Source organism: Oncorhynchus kisutch, linkage group LG16 (assembly GCF_002021735.2).
Source record: "Oncorhynchus kisutch isolate 150728-3 linkage group LG16, Okis_V2, whole genome shotgun sequence".
NCBI lineage: Eukaryota > Metazoa > Chordata > Actinopteri > Salmoniformes > Salmonidae > Oncorhynchus > Oncorhynchus kisutch.
Window position 1 is genome coordinate 16003776 of NC_034189.2, and position 19143 is coordinate 16022918.

Sequence of the window (19143 nt, forward strand, 5' to 3'; positions counted from 1 at the left end):
AAGAGGTTTATTCCACCTGTAAGATTTATGGGAAGATTGTTCAATTTAGTTACCTGTATATCTTTTTTCACACTTTTGATTAATGGGATAAATATATTTGTTGTTTGTGGTCACTTATTAAGTGACTTGTATTGGATATTTGTTGTTGTCCACTTAAAGGATCGCTGTAGATCATAAGTTATTCATTCGATTGTTCTTATTGCCATTATTCATTTAATTTTTTCAGCATTCATTTTATATCTTCAGATTTTAGAGTATTCTAAAAATGTATGTAGCAAAGGGGGTTTTGAGTTCTAATCGACCACGTATGTCAATAGATTAGCAACGGTGTCTATTGTTTGGTGAACATTGCCATTGGCTGTACAGGCTGATGATGGTTGATCAAGCAATATCTGCGAAGTGTCTCAATCAAATCTTAAGTTGAATTTTCAAATAACTAAGTACCTATTAATACAAGTTACAGGTCAGTAAGAACACATTAATATCAGAGACCCCATATTGATTCAAAAACATACATAGATAATAATAAGTGATGACTAACAATATTCAGTCTTTGATATGAAAGTAAAAAATATTTTGAGATGAACCTGAATGTACAAGATATACAACAGTAAAGTAAATAAATATCTAAAGATCAAATCAGAAAAGTGCATTATGTGGTGACCTATGGCCCCAATAGATCCACAGATGATGCAACGCCATCACACTGCACACTGCCCTATCCAATCTGGACAAGAGCAATACCTATGTAAGAATGCTGTTCATTCACAATAGATCAGCCTTTAACACCATAGTACCCTCCAAGTTCATCATTAGGCTCGGGGCCCTGGGTCTGAACCCCGCCCTGTGCAACTGGGTCCTAGACTTCCTGACGGGCCGCCCCCCCAGGTGGTGAAGGTAAGAAATAACACCTACACTACGCTGATCCTCAACACAGGGGCACCACAAGGGTGCGTGTTCAGCCCCCTCCTGTATTCCCTGTTCACTCATGACTGCATGGCCACGCACGCCTCCAACTCAATCATTGTTTGCAGACGACACAACAGTAGTAGGCCTTAACAACAATGATAAAACAGCCTACAGGGAGGAAGTGAGGACCCTGGCGGAGTAGTGCCAGGAAAAAACCTCTCCCTCAACATCAACAAATAGAAGGAGCTGATCGTGGACTTCAGAAGACAGCAGAGTGGGCACGCTCCCATCCACATCGACAGGACGCAGTGGTGAAGGTGAAAAGCTTCAAGTTCCTCAGCGTACACATTACTGACAATCTGAAAGGGTCCATACACACAGACAGTGTGGTGAAGAATCCTCAACAGTGCGTCTTCGACCTCATTAGGCTGAAGAAATTCGATGTACCATTGAGAGCATCGGGTCAGGCTGTGTCACCGCCTGGCATGGCAACTGCACCGTCAGCAACTGCAGGGCTCTCCAGAGGGTGGTGCGGTCTGGCCAAAGCATCACCGGGGGCACACTGTCCTCCATCCAGGACACCTACAGGAAGGTCCTTGATGATCTTCTTGGCCTTCCTGTGGCACCGGCCTTCCTGTCACTAACCAGCAACTACCCAGTTACTCAACCCTGCACCTTAGAGACCGCTGCCCTAGGTACATAGTCATGGAACACTGGTCACTTCAGTAATGTTTACATACTGTTTTACACCCTTCATATGTATATACTGTACTCTAGACAAGACCTATCCTACATAATAATTGCTGTACAAATACTATTCTATCCTACATATTCTACAAATAAACAACATATTCAATCCATATATTCATGTCCGTAATGTCTATACGTCCCATCATATACATATGTATGTATTTATTTATTTTGCGGGCTCTGGCATTCCTGGTCCTGATATTTATATATTTCTTATTAAGTTACTACATTATTTTTGTTTTGTTTTGTGTTGTTAGATATCCCTGAACTATTGGAGATTGGAACATAAGCATTCCTCTACACCTGCAATAAAATCTGTTTAATATGTTCATGTGACCAGCCTGTTGGAGCTCCTTCAGAACCTTCTCTCTGTCCTGGACTCTCTGGAACTGCTGACTCATCCCCAGCTGGCTCTGTGGAGAAACTCTTCATTGACCAAATCAAGCTTTATTGGTAGAAACTCTTCTAATGTCAATGTTTAATGTCTAAATAAAGTGATACCATATTGTACAGCCAATAGTCCAATCGTATGGTAATATCCTTACAAACATACAGATACTGGTATAGGGCTCAAATATTGAGGAAGTCTCTTTGCAAAGTGATATTATCTATGTTGTTAGGTCAATGACTTTAGCTTTACAGTACATGTATCAGAGAGCTCAGACTGATCTTGGGACTCATAAAATAAGATGATGGGCTGTGCCACTAGAGATCCTGGTTCCAGTCCAGGCTCTGTTGCAGCCGGCCGCACAATTGGCCCAGCGAATAACTAATGATTCTTGTTTCTCTCATATTCAGACAGCCTTCCCTTTGTATCTTAAATGATTTGTTCATCTCCAAAAAGGTTTTCTGGTCTTACCTGTTTCTCAGTTCTCTCAGCTGCAGCTGACACTGTATCATGGCCTTTATGTTCATCCATAACACACAGATAACAGATACTGTTGATCAGTACAACAGTAAACCTCCAGCAGTTTGTGCTTCTTAAGTCCAGGAATTTCATAGCTAGGTTGGAGGTGAGCCTCACAGTAAGACACCAGACACATCACACAGGACATGAGGGGTTTCTGGTCCCAGTGCAGAAATCACAGGCCACATTTCAAGGTCCAGCATAGCACAGAGCAGGAGGGGAAGCATCCTGGAGTCATGTCTTCTTCAGTTTCTCCACCAACTCAGCCAACATCTTATTTTTCCTCAGAGTAGGCCTTGGAGTGAAGGTCTGTCTGCACTGAGGACAGCTGTAGAACTCTTTCAGAACATCTTGATCCCAGCATCCCTCAATACATCTTCTACAACAGTGTTACTCACCATTTTTTTGTAAGGGGGACACTTTGGGTTGAGACAATCATTCAGAGGGCTACACAGATCTTTATTTGTTGTACTTTTTCTTCCAAAATGGTCAACTACCAATTCAGAACAAATTCAGAGCAATAGAGCACATGCAATTGATTTGATGTACAGCACATCACAAATATTTACAGACACACATCAAATGAGCTACATCACATGTATAAGGCCCATACTAAGGGTTACCACAGTAGCTGGATGAGTGAAAATGTCCCTTCTGCTCCTTGACTGAATTCATTCTAAATGTATAGTCTCTTGTTGCTATCCTTGTGAGGCAATCCAGGTGTGCATTGGTCAGTCTGTTTCTCTGTTTTTGATTCACAATGTTGATTGTGGAAAATGTGTTGACAAAAAATGATGTCACCTTTTGCACACACTGCTTCAGAAGTGGATACTCTGTGTCTGACACAAGGCTCCAGAAATGGGCAACACCTGATATTAGTTCACCTAGCAATGTGTCACTTGCCTGCAGCTCCACTATATCACTCTCTATTCCAGCACGGTCAGGACAGAGGGCTGTGATAACTGGGGTCAGAGATGACACTATCTCACTCTCTATTCCAGCACAGTCAGGACAGAGAGCTGTGATGACTGGGGTCAGAGATGACACTATCTCACTCTCTATTCCAGCACGGTCAGGACAGAGGGCTGTGATGACTGGGGTCAGAGATGACACTATCTCACTCTCTATTCCAGCACGGTCAGGACAGAGAGCTGTGATGACTGGGGTCAGAGATGACACTATCTCGCTCTCTATTCCAGCACGGTCAGGACAGAGGGCTGTGATGACTGGGGTCAGAGATGACACTATCTCACTCTCTATTCCAGCACGGTCAGGACAGAGGGCTGTGACGACTGGGGGTCAGAGATGACACTATCTCACTCTCTGTTCCAGCACAGTCAGGACAGAGGGCTGTGATGACTGGAGTCAGAGGTGACACTGGCACATGAAAGGGGTTCACAAAGAAGTTGAAAACTTGTTGTACTCCATGACATCCTTGAATCTTGACTCAGACTCCAACTTCAACTCTTCCAACACACGCACAAATGCATCATAGCTAAAATGTTGCAGTATGTCTTGCCATGTTCAGGTGGCAGGTGATGTCAGTTAAAAAAGCCAGCTTTAATATCCACTGTGGATCATCCAGCTCTGGCTCCTTTCTCCCCTTGCTTGTAACAAATTCGTGGATTTGAGGGAGGAGAGAGAGAAATCTTTCCCAAACTCTACCACGAGACCTCATTGTGAAATATCAAGTCTCCGTATTCTGTCTGGCATTCCTCCAGCAACTGACGGAATTGCCGGTGATTCAGTGCCCTCGCAATAATAATGTTCACCACGTGCACAACTTGCTGCATCGCATTCTGTAAGTCACAGATGAATGACACAATGAACCGTAACAAATTTGGGCATATCCTCTCTTTTTCTCATCAGGCCTAGGAGTCCCTTCTCCTTCCCTCGCATGTTTGGGGAGCCGTCAGTTCACACAGTTGACAGATTTGACCATTCAATATTATTACCAGCAAAAAAATGTAAAAAGGTCTTTCAGAATATCCTCTCCTCGTGTTGGTCCCTGAAGGGGCAGTAAACATAAAAGTTCCTCTCTGAACGACTCATTTTGAGGGAAGCAGACCTAAACACATAATTGGCCAATGTCACCTACATCAGTGTTTTTGTCAAATGCAATACTAAAACACGGCGCCACGGATATGTCAGTAATCCGTTTCTTAGCAATGTCCTCGCCGATGTCTTCTATGCGTCTTGTTATGGTCGAGTCTGAGAGTTGCAGTCCCTTAATTTGCTTTAAAATAGTTTCCTTGTTTGTGAAATCAGTGTACAATACTTTGGCTGAGGCCAAAATACAATAATTTGACAATCTCCGCGTCTGTGAAGGCCATCTTGTTTCTCGTGAGTATCCAAGCAATCTCATATGTTGCCTTTGTCGTTTTCTCTGCAACAGTGCTAGATCCTTCCATCATTTGTTGTTGTCCTTTGAGCTGTCCTTTGAGCTGTCCTTTGAGCTGTCCTTTGAGGTGTCCTTTGAGGTGTCCTTTGAGCTGTCCTTTGAGCTGTCCTTTGAGCTGTCCTATGAGCTGTCCTTTGAGCTGTCCTTTGAGGTGTCCTTTGAGCTTTCCTTTGAGCTGTCCTTTGAGCTGTCCTTTGAGCTGTCCTTTGAGGTGTCCTTTGAGCTGTCCTTTGAGCTGTCCTTTGAGGTGTCCTTTGAGCTGTCCTTTGAGCTGTCCTTTGAGGTGTCCTTTGAGCTGTCCTTTGAGGTGTCCTTTGAGGTGTCCTTTGAGCTGTCCTTTGAGGTGTCCTTTGAGCTGTCCTTTGAGCTGTCCTTTGAGGTGTCCTTTGAGCTGTCCTTTGAGGTGTCCTTTGAGGTGTCCTTTGAGCTGTCCTTTGAGCTGTCCTTTGAGGTGTCCTTTGAGCTGTGCTTTGAGCTGTCTTTTGAGCTGTCCTTTGAGCTGTCCTATGAGGTGTCCTTTGAGGTGTCCTTTGAGCTGTCCTTTGAGGTGTCCTTTGAGCTGTCCTTTGAGGTGTCCTTTGAGCTGTCCTTTGAGGTGTCCTTTGAGCTGTCCTTTGAGCTGTCCTTTGAGCTGTCCTTTGAGCTGTCCTATGAGGTGCGCAATTTAGTTGTTTCTGAGGTAGCTTTGTGGCAGATATGTTTTGTGAAAGTGGGCATGGTGTGACTGGAAATGATGCTCTAAATTTGCTAATTTAAAACAATTGACTGCCTTCTAGCAAATAAGACAAAGTGAGCCAAGTCCCATCATGCAGTACACAAAATACTTGTCTGTCCATTTCTCTTCAAACTGTCTGTGTTCTGCTTGAATCGACGGTATCCTTCTCTTTGCCACCGGAGCCACGTTAACTAGCTGCATTTCCCCGCAGCCATCTTCCTGGTTCTCCTGGTTCTCCTGGTTCTCCAGTGGTTGTTCGTTCATAACTGTCAAGTTGTCCTCCAGCTCGTCCCCCTCATATTCATTGTCAATAGAGTTACGTTCTTTTTTTAAATAATAAATCGATGCTAGTAGCAAACTGATATGTGTCGGTAGCTGAAGCTGAGCAGTTGCGTTCTATTTCGGTAAACGTTCTATTTGGCCTTTCTGTTCAACAGCTGCGCTATACTGTCATCTATCTGCCGTCCAGGGAACAATAGATATATTAAAAGAAGTGATTCAGGCCTGCATTAAACACATTGAATTTAAAATGTATCATTGTTATATATTATGAATGTGAAAATAGGAAAATCACCACAGGCCGCAAATGAAGGGCCGTATGAGTACCACTGTTCGAAAATAACTGTGTCCACAGGGGATTGTGACTGGCTCCTTCAGTAGATCCAAACAGAAAGAACAACAACATAGCTGGTCCTGGTTCAGCAGACATCCTTGTTGAGCCATTTGGACTGTTGTTCACTCGCACACAGACAGACAGCACAGATACTCAGATCAGTTTCCTCAGAAGATAGTGTAGGAGGGGTACTTCCAGAGGGGCGGGGTTAGAGGGAAGGAGGGAGAGAACACTGTACATAGCCATACTATAATATTTCAAATGCCTCTATTTTTTTGAAACTTTTGTGGGTATAATGTTTCATGTTCATTTCTGATTGTTAATTTCTCTTTTATTCATTATCTACTTCACTTGCTTTGGCAATGTAAAGATGTGTTTCCCATGCCAATAAAGCCCTTTGAATTGAATTAAAACTGAGAGAGACAGAGATAGAGAGAGAAGTAAGGGGAAAATGTGGACTTATTAAACTGACAAACATTCTAGGAGTAATTAAATGACAGCCAATCACAGTGAGTTATACATATGCATCTCATCTCTCATAACAATCCATTGAGAGAGTAAGAGAGAGAGAGAGAGAGAGAGAGAGAGAGTAAGAGAGAGAGAGAGAGAGAGAGAGAGAGAGAGAGAGAGAGAGAGAGAGAGAGAGAGAGAGAGAGAAAGAGAGAGAGAGAGAGAGAGAGAGAGAGAGAGAGAGAGAGACAGAGAGAGAGAGAGAGAAAGAGAGAGAGAAAGAGAGAGAGAGAGAAAGAGAGAGAGAGAGAGAGAGAGACAAGAAGAGATTTAAACTATTTTAAAACCTTTATTATTAACCCCCTAAACAGTAGAATCAGTTACTTGATCTATTTTCACTCTAGATCGTGGATTTTTAACATCATACATTTCCAATTATTTAAAAGTTACTGATTGTCAAATCTGGAGATCAAATTTGACATTGAAATTTTTCTGTCATTTAGTAGACGCTCTTAACCAGAGCTACTTACAGTCAGACCAGGGCAGGCAGGGGTCATATGGAGAGACAGGGTGGAGATACAAGTATCCATAGCCAGGAGAAGTAGGGGTGCTGAGGGTGGTGCAGCACATCCTGATAAATCACAATAAAAATATTTTTTCTCCCACAAAATTTGCACCCCTTTGTGAGCGGAGAAGAAACTGCCATTTATGGTTTCTATTTGTATGGCTGGTTGTGGCTGTAGGTTTGCCTTTTGAAGATTTCAAAATATGATCACTGGGAAAAGCATATAGTTTGGAAAGCAAATGCTTACTGCTGAAAAGAGAAGACTAATCTGTGATTAGACTATGGCTTCATCTACATCATTAGGTGAGTCAGCGTGCTGCTGGAAATGTCAATGTCGAAAGTTCTGTGTTGGGTCCAATACTAACGCAGACAAGGCCTTCTCCCAAGGTGGATATTCTAACTGGAAAAATACTAGTGACAGTACTAAAGTATTTGCTAGGCACGCATCAAACAAAGAACAATTTATATGCACTGCACTGTGGAAAGAAAAACTAGTTTGACATGCTATGGAAACACCAGTGTCAAAACTTGTTCATGATGAGCAGCTGGCAAGAAATCACATTTATTTATAAGACCTCAGAATAAGACCCAAATGCAGACAGTTCGAATCACAGATGTTTATGAACAAAAACAGGGGCAGGTGAATGACAGGTCAAGGGCAGGCAGAGGTTGATTATCCAGGGCAGTGTCAGATAGATGCAGAGACGGCAGGCAGAGGTTGATTATCCAGGGCAGTGTCAGATAGATGCAGAGACGGCAGGCAGAGGTTGATTATCCAGGGCAGTGTTAGATAGATGCAGAGACGGCAGGCAGAGGTTGATTATCCAGGGCAGTGTTAGATAGATGCAGAGACGGCAGGCAGAGGTTGATTATCCAGGGCAGTGTTAGATAGATGCAGAGACGGCAGGCAGAGGTTGATTATCCAGGGCAGTGTTAGATAGATGCAGAGACGGCAGGCAGGGGTTGATTATCCAGGGCAGTGTTAGATAGATGCAGAGACGGCAGGCAGAGGTTGATTATCCAGGGCAGTGTCAGATAGATGCAGAGACGGCAGGCAGGGGTTGATTATCCAGGGCAGTGTTAGATAGATGCAGAGACGGCAGGCAGAGGTTGATTATCCAGGGCAGTGTCAGATAGATGCAGAGACGGCAGGCAGAGGTTGATTATCCAGGGCAGTGTTAGATAGATGCAGAGACGGCAGGCAGAGGTTGATTATCCAGGGCAGTGTTAGATAGATGCAGAGACGGCAGGCAGGGTCAGGGCAGGTGAAGGGGTTAAACCAAGGTCTCATATACCCTTTAAAGGGTTAACAAATTGTGTTATGATAAACTGTAAGGTCTCCTCTTTAGGAGACCTCTCTGTGTGTGTTAACACCTGTTTTGAGTGTTATGCCCTTCAGACACTATCAGAAGGTGGAAACCGCGTACGTTCATACTCCTCCTGTCTGGGCCCCGCCGTGGCTATCTGAGGTTTTGAGAATAACACTGGTTTACTGAGAACACAAGGCTGCCGCAGGCCTGATGAAAACAGCCAGCTGCCAGAAGATGCTTGGGCTCGTTCACCTTGTTATGACCTTATACTTATACTTTAATTGCTGACAAGATGGTTGCTGCTGTCAGGGGGAGGTTTAGTCTTATTCTGAGCACAGACAGTAGAAGCGGCAATGAACGCAGAGACGTCAGGGACCATGGTGGGCCACCAAAAGCGCCTCACGTACCTGGTTCTCTATTCCCCTGATCAGTGAAGCCGCCAGAAACGAGGTAGAAAGGATGGTCTCAGGGTCCGAGGGTGTAGCAGCGGGGCTATAATGGCGTGAAAAAATGGATCGGACTTAACATTCTAACCCAGGCAGTAGGAGATGGTCAAGTTGAACCGGGTGAACAGCAGGGCCCATCGAGCTTGCCTGGAGTTGAGACGCTTGACAGTGTGGAGTTATTCCAGGTTCTTGTGATCCGTCCACACAATGAATGGATGTTTCCGCCCCATCTAACCAGAGTCTCCATTCCTCCAATGCCATCTCCCCCGCGATTTGTTCTCGATTCCCCACATCATAATTCCTCTCCGTGGCGTTAAGACGATGGGAAAAGAAGGCGCAGGGAAGCAGCTTACGGTCCAGGGCAGAACGCTGGGACAGGACGGCCTCCACTCCAACATCCGAACCATCTACCTCCACCACGAACTGACGGTACGGGTCCAGATGGATCAATATAGGAGCTGTGGGGTTCTCGGGAAGCTGGGGTAGTTTGGGGTGAGGTGCCGATGGTAGCGCGGTAACTGACAGTTTGGGCGGTTACTGTAGTGGCGGGCTGCCTAACAGACAATCCGCAGAATTGCTCCAGCAATGTATGGAAAGCACGGTCATGGCGTTCCGCCAAGGTCTGGAATCCTCCCATAAGACCTTGAAGTAACTCCTCGTCTTCCAATGGTGTCTCCTTAGGAGGAGACGGTGTTGGAGAGCTGGTCTGAGTCTGCTGGGTCAGTCATGGCCTTAGGATAAGACCCAGATGCAGACAGGTCGAATCACTGATGTTTATTAACAAAAACAGGGGCAGGCAAACGATAGGTCAAGGGCAGGCAGAGGTCGGTAATCCTTGAGCCTTCAGACAATTGAGGCATTAATTATGTATGTGTGCCACTCAAAGGGTGAATAGGCTAGACAAAATATTTATGTGCCATTGAATGGGGTATGGTAGTAGGTGCCAGGCACACCGGTTTGCATCAAGAATTGCAACGCTGCTGGGTTTTTCAAGCTCAATAGTTTCCCGTGTGTACCAAGAATGGTGCACCACCCAAAGGACATCCAGCCAGATTGACACAACTGTGGGAAGCATTGGAGTCAACAAATGCCAGCATCCCTCTGGAACGCTTCCGACACCTTGTAGAGTCCATGCCCTGACGAACTGAGGCCGAATTAGGAAGGTGGTTATGTTTGGTGTACCCAGTGTAAATTGTGTCATTCCTTCATCGATCTGGTATTTAGTTTAATAGGCTTACTACTTGGTACCGCAGTTTTTCTTCTGTTCGCATTCGTAGTTGTGTAAGTATTCTAGGACAAACTGCTATCCACTATATTAGTTTGCATGCAGTAATAACTAGGCTACTACGTTCAGCATTTAGTTTGTATTATCTTGGTAAGACAGCTGTGTGTGCAGCTGCATTCTCATAGGGTAACTCACCTATTACAAACAGCCTAGCTATAGTGTAGCCTATATTCATTACCAAAAGGCCTTGCTGTAGGGTGCTGTCCATTGTGCTGTTGCAGTGTAGCAGAGATATGCTACAGATTTCAAAATAACCTAATGATCTCTGCATTTGAACCTTATATTTATTTTGGTACATTGTGATTCTATATCATTCAAATAAAATGTAAATTGCCAATCAGCCACTTTATCCCGGGGCCAAGTCCGGTGGGGGTACATGAAGGCAGCGTTGGTTTTCTGCTGTGCGATGTCCTTGTCTTTGTTGAAGGGGACTTACAGGACCACACCCACAACCTCCCACATGTCTAGCGAGTGGTTGTAACCATCGCTAGCACGTTTGGAAAAGGAAAATGATATTACTGTATACTAAAAGGACAGTATATTACTATATGTGTATTTGTGTTGTGTTTTTATTTCCCATAGCTCACCATAAAGGGAGTGGCAATAGTGTTGAAGTTAGTTCAGTTGCAGCTGTTCAGAAGTACAAAAGATGTCCAGGACAGTTCCTAGTTATGATAAAGAAGTACAAGAAATAACTATTTAAGGTTTGTTCAACACTCTGACGAGACTCTAAGACAACTAAAATACACCGTTTATAGCAGAAACACTCAAAGACAAAAATATCATATTTAACACAGAGTTTATTAGGGGTATAGTAGAAATGCAGTATTAGTGGACATTAGCAGAGAACCTCAACCAGACACTCAGACTAAGTCATTCTTAACAGGACCATATTGAATATGTAAACACACAGCCCCGTTCACACTCAACTTGTACAACTCACCTACCACACATTTGGCACAATGGTTGTGATACAACAGAGTTTATCTGCAGAAAAACAATGAAGTGCTGTGGAGACACCACACAATGGTAGTGTAACAAACAAAAAAAAAATCGCAGAAACTATGACAAAAATATCCTTCACATCACAACCATTGTGTTAAGGTCTTCATACATTCATGCCAGGTCAGAATTAAGGAAGAGACAGTAGTGTTGAGGCACAGACAGACTGCCTACTACTGCAAGACTACTGAGACTTGTTATTTAGCATAAACAGTAAAGGCAGATAATATCATGTGAAACACTGAGTTTATTAGGTATATAGAAGAAGTACGGTATCAGTGGACATTAGCAGAGCAGCTCAATCACACACTCAGGAGCACTGTTTATACCTGCCACTTATATGCGATCTTGTCCTGATCCTGTCCTGGTCTTGTACTGATCCTGTCCTGGTCTTGATCTTGCCAGTTTACACTTATAAAATCTAATCAAAATCAGTTCACAATGCATCTTTTAATCGTCTACACATCAGGACAAAGGACTCATGATAGAAGCAGGTATAAAAGTGGCTTCTCACAGGCTGATCAGATCAGTTACTTTTTATGATACCTGTGCTGTAGCAACAGTACATCGTTAATGGGAAAAACTCAGAGTGATGCCAAGGGGGAAATTTGTTTGCAATCATCTACAATAACCTATGTAATTAAATAGTTAGTTACATTTCTGATTGTGCCGTTATATCCACATTGCAGCACGTTTTCCATCAGTCCAACTGTAGCCCACATGAAACAATGAGAAAGAACTGGCTTTTAATTTGCTTGGTGAAGATAAAGGCAATGTACAAATACTCACATTTTTAAAGAGCACTTTAATAAATTTTACACAGTAGTTCCCCCCCCCCCCCCCCACACACACACACACCTCCTGTCCTCCTCTCTCCTGAGAAACTTAGCTGCACTTCCTAACCTCAATTTTTATATTTTTTTTATAATCATTTTTTCTTCACATTTTCAAACAGTACATTTATATTTTCCAATGGGGCTATACATTTGGGTGAGGTTTTTTTCTTGCCCGTGTAGCCTCGTTTCACTACCAAAAATAAAATTTGTGTTCAGCTAAATAAAAACAATGTCAAATACAGGTATCCTAGTCAAATAATTAACACCCAATCACATTAACCGTTACTCTCTCACGGGAAACCTTCACTCTTGCACAGACCTTTAGAAATGAAACATGACAATTTGAAAAAAATAAACCACAGGAGTTTATTTAGCGAGAATAAGGACGACTTCCGAATAGTAAGAAATTGTTGTGAACGTTGTGCAACAGGTAATTCATATCTTAGTTAGATGGTTTGTCATTAAAAGAATAACGACAATGTACAAAGCCATAATATGACATTTGAAATGTCTCTATTCATCTGAGACATTTTTGAGTGTAATGTGTTGGTTCCACTATTCTGGGCTCCGTTATTGACTTAAATAAGGAACAGTCAAAATGTGCACTTAGAAATCATAACAATGTTAACGAAAATACAGCTGTAGACGGAAGTCAAAGACCAAACATACAACTGATGTCTCTCCTGAGTTCTGCCCCGAACAAAAGATAGCATCTTATATACCCGAAACCTTACGGTGTGATCTCCTATGTCAAACCCTGCATGTGCAGCTAAAAAACAAGTTATTCTTAACACAAGGTTTCTGAGAACCGGCCTCAGAGATATGCAAATCTACCCTAGTTTGAGAAAAACAGAAGCTGTCTCTCTGTGTCTCGCTATCACACAGTCTCTTTTCTCACCTTTTCTCACAGACACGGGGCTGTGGGTTTTGGCAGAGAGCTAGACACAGACAGAGGCCTCAGTATTCAGCCATACAGTGAGCATAAGTGCAACGGCACATAAGCAAATTCATAACAACATAATCAAGTGGGGTTCTTTAGAAGACCCCCAAAATCAACTTTAACCCTACAAATGTTTACTGTTAATTTCTGATTGTTTATTTCGCTTTTGTTTATTATCTATTTCACTTGCTTTGGCTATGTTTCCCATGCCAATAAAGCCCTGAATTGAATTGAGAGAGAGTGAGACATAAATAATTAGCTTTGACTAAATGGGGAAATTAGAATTTACAAAACGAACAAACGTTCTAGACGTAATTCAATGAACGCTCTAGCCAGTCACACTGCGTTAAGTTCGCACCTTAATAAGAAACAACAGAGTAAGAGAGAGATAGACAAGAGTTTTAAACCCTTTATTATCAAGCCCCTGAACAGTAGAATCAGTTACTCAATCTAATATTCACTACAATAGAGATTTAGAAACACCCCACATCTTCAAAGATTTCATAGAAAATTTAGCTAATTACTGACTTACTGAGTGTCAGATCTACAGATTAGCAATGCTGTTCATTATTTGGCAAACAGCCCCATCAGCTGGACAGGTTTATGATAGTTGATCAAGCGGTATGTGCAACTTAAGGGCAAACTATCCCAATGAAATCTATCCAAAGATGTTAGGGTCAAATCCTAACTTCCACTTTAGCCAAATGTTCACTATGTCTCCTATTGACATCAATGCATGAATAAATGAAAATGTAACTCGGAGTAGTTTATGATTCTCACCTAAATACGTATTACAGCACATTACATGCTAGTAGGAAAACAGATTAATACCAAGGAACCTATTTTGATTCATTGACATACAGTACATAGATGATAATTGGTGATGATTAACAATATTCAGTATTTGACATAAAAGTGAAAATATATCGTGATGAATCTGAGATTAAAGTCAATAAATATCTCATGATCAAATCAGAAAAGAGCATTATAAAGCTTCACTCTAGTGTGGTGACCTCTACCACAGTTTACACAGCTCTGAAGTATCATGACTGTGCTGATAACAAACCCCAAACTCCTTATAGAGGGGCTGAGTGAATGTTGTCTGAACTCTATGGAGGAGGGTCATTGTGTCAGAAACACATGATGAATTTGAACATGCAGTATAAGATTAAAACATTGTTTTATCAAAATATATTTAATTCCTTCAATCTCCAAAGAGCAACGGTGAAGGAATTATATAGCTAAATATCTATTCTTTGAGGGGGGAAAAGCATGGGGATTTCTACCACAGTTTATGTCAAAGCATAATCCCAGGATAGAGGGGCTGAGTGAATGTTGTCTTGGCTCTGTGGAGGAGGGTCATTGTATCAGAAGAGACGCTGTAGAAGGACAGAGTACCTGCCTTGTGATTCAGGTACACTCCTACTCTGGAAGACAGAGGGCCTGATACTTTAGTCATTGTAGAAACTATCATCATTGCTAGCGCAGTTTAAACTCCAGGACGTTTCAGTGATGACCCTCTAATGATGTCTTTATAGGAGACTGCTGTATGAACATACTGAACACTCCTCTCAACCACCCAGTAACAGCGTCCAGACTGGACCTGGATGGTCACGATATGGATGGGGTTGTCTTGTATATGTCACCTTTCTGTTCTCCTCAGACAGTTTGTGTGCTGTGTTTGGGTCCAGTGTGAGCTGACAGGAGTCTAGGAGAAGAGCAGAGCAGAGACCAATGATAGGATATAGATAACTTATTGTTCTAAGTCACATACTGTATCTACCCTGTCTCTGATTATAGCAGAGCAGAGACCAATGACGGGAGATAGATAGAACAATAAGTTAACTTGGTCCCACTGTATTTGAAGTGCATCTTATGAATGCTTCATATGCACTGCATAAATGGGTCACAAGTCATCTATAACCGTATTTCATGGTCTATAATAGATTAATATATGTGAGCAAATAAATGTATGGTTATGTCACTAAGTTATACCACATAACGGTTATAGATGATTTGTGAAGCATCTATGTAGCGCTTAGGAAGCCAATATGAAGGCTTTATGAAGCTTTCATAAGATTGTTAAGTCAAATAATGCCCTGTCTCTGATTATAGCCGAGTAGAGATTCTAGAAATATGAAAATCAGATAAGCAGCTAACTAGTCTGACTATATCTACTATTGTTATATATTTACATGTATATTTTAGGGTTTGTGAGGAGTGTCAGTAAATAGACACTGTTAGTTACTTCAGGATAAAGAGCACACAATTAAATAGAACAATTGAATGTATCTCTGTGATAAACAGACCCACATTTTAAGAACTGTTCTCTGGTCTGCTTTGAGAGTCAAGGATCATATCACCTCCACATTACACCAGGAATGGGCAACTTTTATGGGGGTGGGAGCCACAAAACACTGGAACTCATCATGAGGGGGCGCAGTGGCTTGTCTGTCTGTGTAACCACTCCGAACCCCCCAACCCCACCCCTCACTTGGGAGCAAAACATTTCAGCTGACCCCCATGACAGCGAAAATTATTATTTATTAATGTCCTGCAATGCTGCATGATACAACTCCAATGCTGTTGTGTTCAAACAAGTTTGCTGAAATTCTACACATTATGCCATGGGGCAGAGAGAACATTTAGCAATTTTATACCTCATTTCATACAATTCTACTCATTATGCCATGGGGGCGGAGAGAAAAATGTTCAGTTTTACAGCTCATTTCCTGCAATTCTACACATTTTGCAATAAGGTGAGGCAAATGTTTGCAATTTTTTTATATGATAACTGATGATCAATGTGCCTCATCCCGGGCAGTAATGCTTACAACAAGTTGAGATAGCTGGCTGCTAGACTAACTTACCGATAAATAAATAAAATATCTGACATGGGATAACGGAGTGACTGCTGACTGCTGAACCAAATTTATAAATGGCACCTTCTGTATTCTATTATTCTGAATCTCAACAGTAAATTGAGACCCCGACTGAGCCCCCCCCCCAATAATAAAAATAAACCTTAAAAAAAATGGTTTATTGGTCTGCGGGCCACCAGTTGCCCATCATTGCCTCATACCCACTGCAATTTGCATACCGACCCAATAGATCCACGGCTGATGCAATCTCCATCGCACTGCACACTGCCCTGTCCCATCTGGACAAGAGGAATATCTATGTAGGAATGCTGTTCATTGACTACAGCTCAGCCTTCAACACCAGGTGCTGTATATAGCCTCATTACATCTGTTGTATTAGACGCATGTGACAGATACCGTTTGATTTGATTTGCAACCACAGGGCTCTCCAGAGGGTGGTGCGGTTTGCCCAACGCATCACCAGGGGCACACTGCCTGTCCTCCAGGACACCTACAGCACCCAGTGTCACAGGAAGGCCAAGAAGATCATCAAGGACTTCAGCCACCCAAACCACAGCCTGTTCACCCCACTAGCATCCAGAAGGCGAGGTCAGTACAAGTGCTTCAAAGCTGGGACCGAGAGAAGGAACAACAGCTTCTATCTCAAGGCCATCGGACTGTTAAATAGTCACCACTAGCCGGCCTCCACCCAGTACCCTGCCCTGAACTTTAGTCACTGGCACTAACCGGCTAACACCCACTTACTCAACCCTGCACCTTAGAGACCGCTGCCCTAGGTACATAGTCATTGAACACTGGTCACTTCAGTAATGTTTACATACTGTTTCACACCCTTCATATGTATATACTGTACTCTAGACAAGACCTATCCTACATAATAATTGCTGTACAAATACTATTCTATCCTACATATTCTACAAATAAACTACATATTCAATCCATATATTCATGTCCGTAATGTCTATACGTCCCATCATATACATATGTATTTATTTATATTGTGCTTTCCGACATTCCTCATCCTAATATTTCAATATTTTTTTATAAAAACATATTTGTGTGTATTGATTTGTGTTGTTAGATATCCCTGAACTATTGGAGATTGGAACATAAGCATTCCTCTACACCTGCAATAAAATCTGTTTAATATGTTTATGTGACCAGCCTGTTGGAGCTCCTTCAGAACCTTCTCTCTGTCCTGGACTCTCTGGAACTGCTGACTCATCCCCAGCTGGCTCTGTGGAGAAACTCTTCATTGACCAAATCAAGCTTTATTGGTAGAAACTCTTCTAATGTCAATGTTTAATGTCAAAATAATATGACACCATATGGCACAGCCGATAGTATGCTAATATCCTTACAAACATACAAAGTCATTATCTAGGTTGTTAGTTCAATGATTATTGATTTACAGTACATGCATCAGAGAGCTCAGACTGAACTTTGGACTTGTAAAATGAGATGGGGTTTGATAGCAGCAAATGGTGATACATTTGGAGAATCTTTTTCATGTGAATAACTAACTGCATATGTTCTCTCATATTCAAACAGCCCTCCCATATTGTCTTAAATGATTTGTTCATCTCCAAAAAGGTTTTCTGGTCTTACCTGTTTCTCAGTTCTCTCAGCTGCAGCTGACACTGCATCATGGCCTTTATGTTCATCCATAACACACAGATAACAGATACTGTTGATCAGTACAACAGTAAACCTCCAGCAGTTTGTCATGATGAGAACATATCTGCTCCTGTAGTTGGGCGGTGGTCCAGGGATTTCATAGTGAGATTGGAGGTGAGTCTCACAGTAAGACATCAGACAGGACATGAGGGGTTTCTGGTCCCAGTGCAGAAATCACAGGCCACATCTCCAGGTCCAGCATAGCACAGATCAGGAGTGGGAGCAGCCTGGAGTCCTGTCTTCTTCACTTTCTCCACCGCCTCAGCCAGCATGTTATTTTTCATCAAAGTTGGCCTTTGAGTGAAGGTTTTTCCTGCACTGGGGGCAGCTGAAGACACCCTTCCAATCATCTTGATCCCAGCATCCCTCAATACAGCTCCAGCAGTAACTGTGTCCACATGGGGATGGTGACCGGCTCCTTCAGTAGATCCATACAGAAAGAACAACAACAGAGCTGGTCCTGGTTCAGCAGACATCCTTGTTGAGCCATTTGGACTGTTGATCACTCTCACACAGACAGACCACACAGAGATTCCGATCAGTTTGGATTGATAATGACAATGGAGTAGGAAAAAGCACAAACAGGTCAGAGAGAGAGAGAGAGAGAGAGAAGAGTGTGTGACATACAGACAGACACAAAGACAGAGACAGACAGATAGAGACAGAGAGAGGCATCTTGCAGCCCAAACATCTGAGGGGGAACAAAGTACATGAGGCTTGAGTGAGTTCTGGAGGGAGCTAGGCCGTCAGTCCGGAAGGTGGATAATTTAGCACGTTTCAAACAGCTGAATAATCTTTTTCCTGAAATCTAGAGCCACACTCGTCATGTTTAATTCTATTTAAAAAATGTCAATTTTTCTGCATATTTAAGCATAACTCTTAAGCTGTCTGTACCCTCTAGACTGGTTGTTCTTTTTATAAAGAAACTAAATACCCTTCTCTGCATCTCTTCTAAAATCTGGGCATAAGATTGAAAGGAATGATTTAGTACCTTTAGTTATTCCTTGCTTTTCTAAAGTCCACCAACCTTGCCAGCAGGCATCCCAGCTAATATACTATAGTTAGACAAGCTAGCTACTCTAGAAATGGCTTCTTAGTAGCTAGCTATGAGGTTGGGAGATTGGGAACCTATCTGGGCTAGCTAAATTCAATTTTATACAATTGCTAGGTTGCTAGTATTATTACAGAGAAACAACAACAACAAAAATTAAATAGGATAAATCTGTGCCCCCTATGGGCATGACTCCTCTGGAGAGAGAGATGAGACTGATCAGTTTTGTTTTCTCAGAAGAGGTTGTGGGAGGGGTTTTGCCAGAGGGCGGGGTTAGAGGGAAAGGGGGAGGAGAGAGCGATAGAGAGAGACAACCTAGATTTAAACCCTTTTAGAGCCTTTAATATTAACCCCCTAAACAATAGCACCAATTAAATGTATCTATTTTTCACTCTATATAGAGG

General features: G+C 42.4%; 2 pseudogenes; both read right to left on the minus strand.

Moving 5' to 3' along the window:
• Positions 1–2476: 2476 nt before the first annotated feature.
• LOC109906208 (E3 ubiquitin/ISG15 ligase TRIM25-like) lies at positions 2477–6405 on the minus strand (annotated as a pseudogene).
• A 10253-nt stretch (positions 6406–16658) lies between these two features.
• On the minus strand, positions 16659–19084 carry LOC116353958 (E3 ubiquitin/ISG15 ligase TRIM25-like; annotated as a pseudogene).
• Positions 19085–19143: the final 59 nt, after the last annotated feature.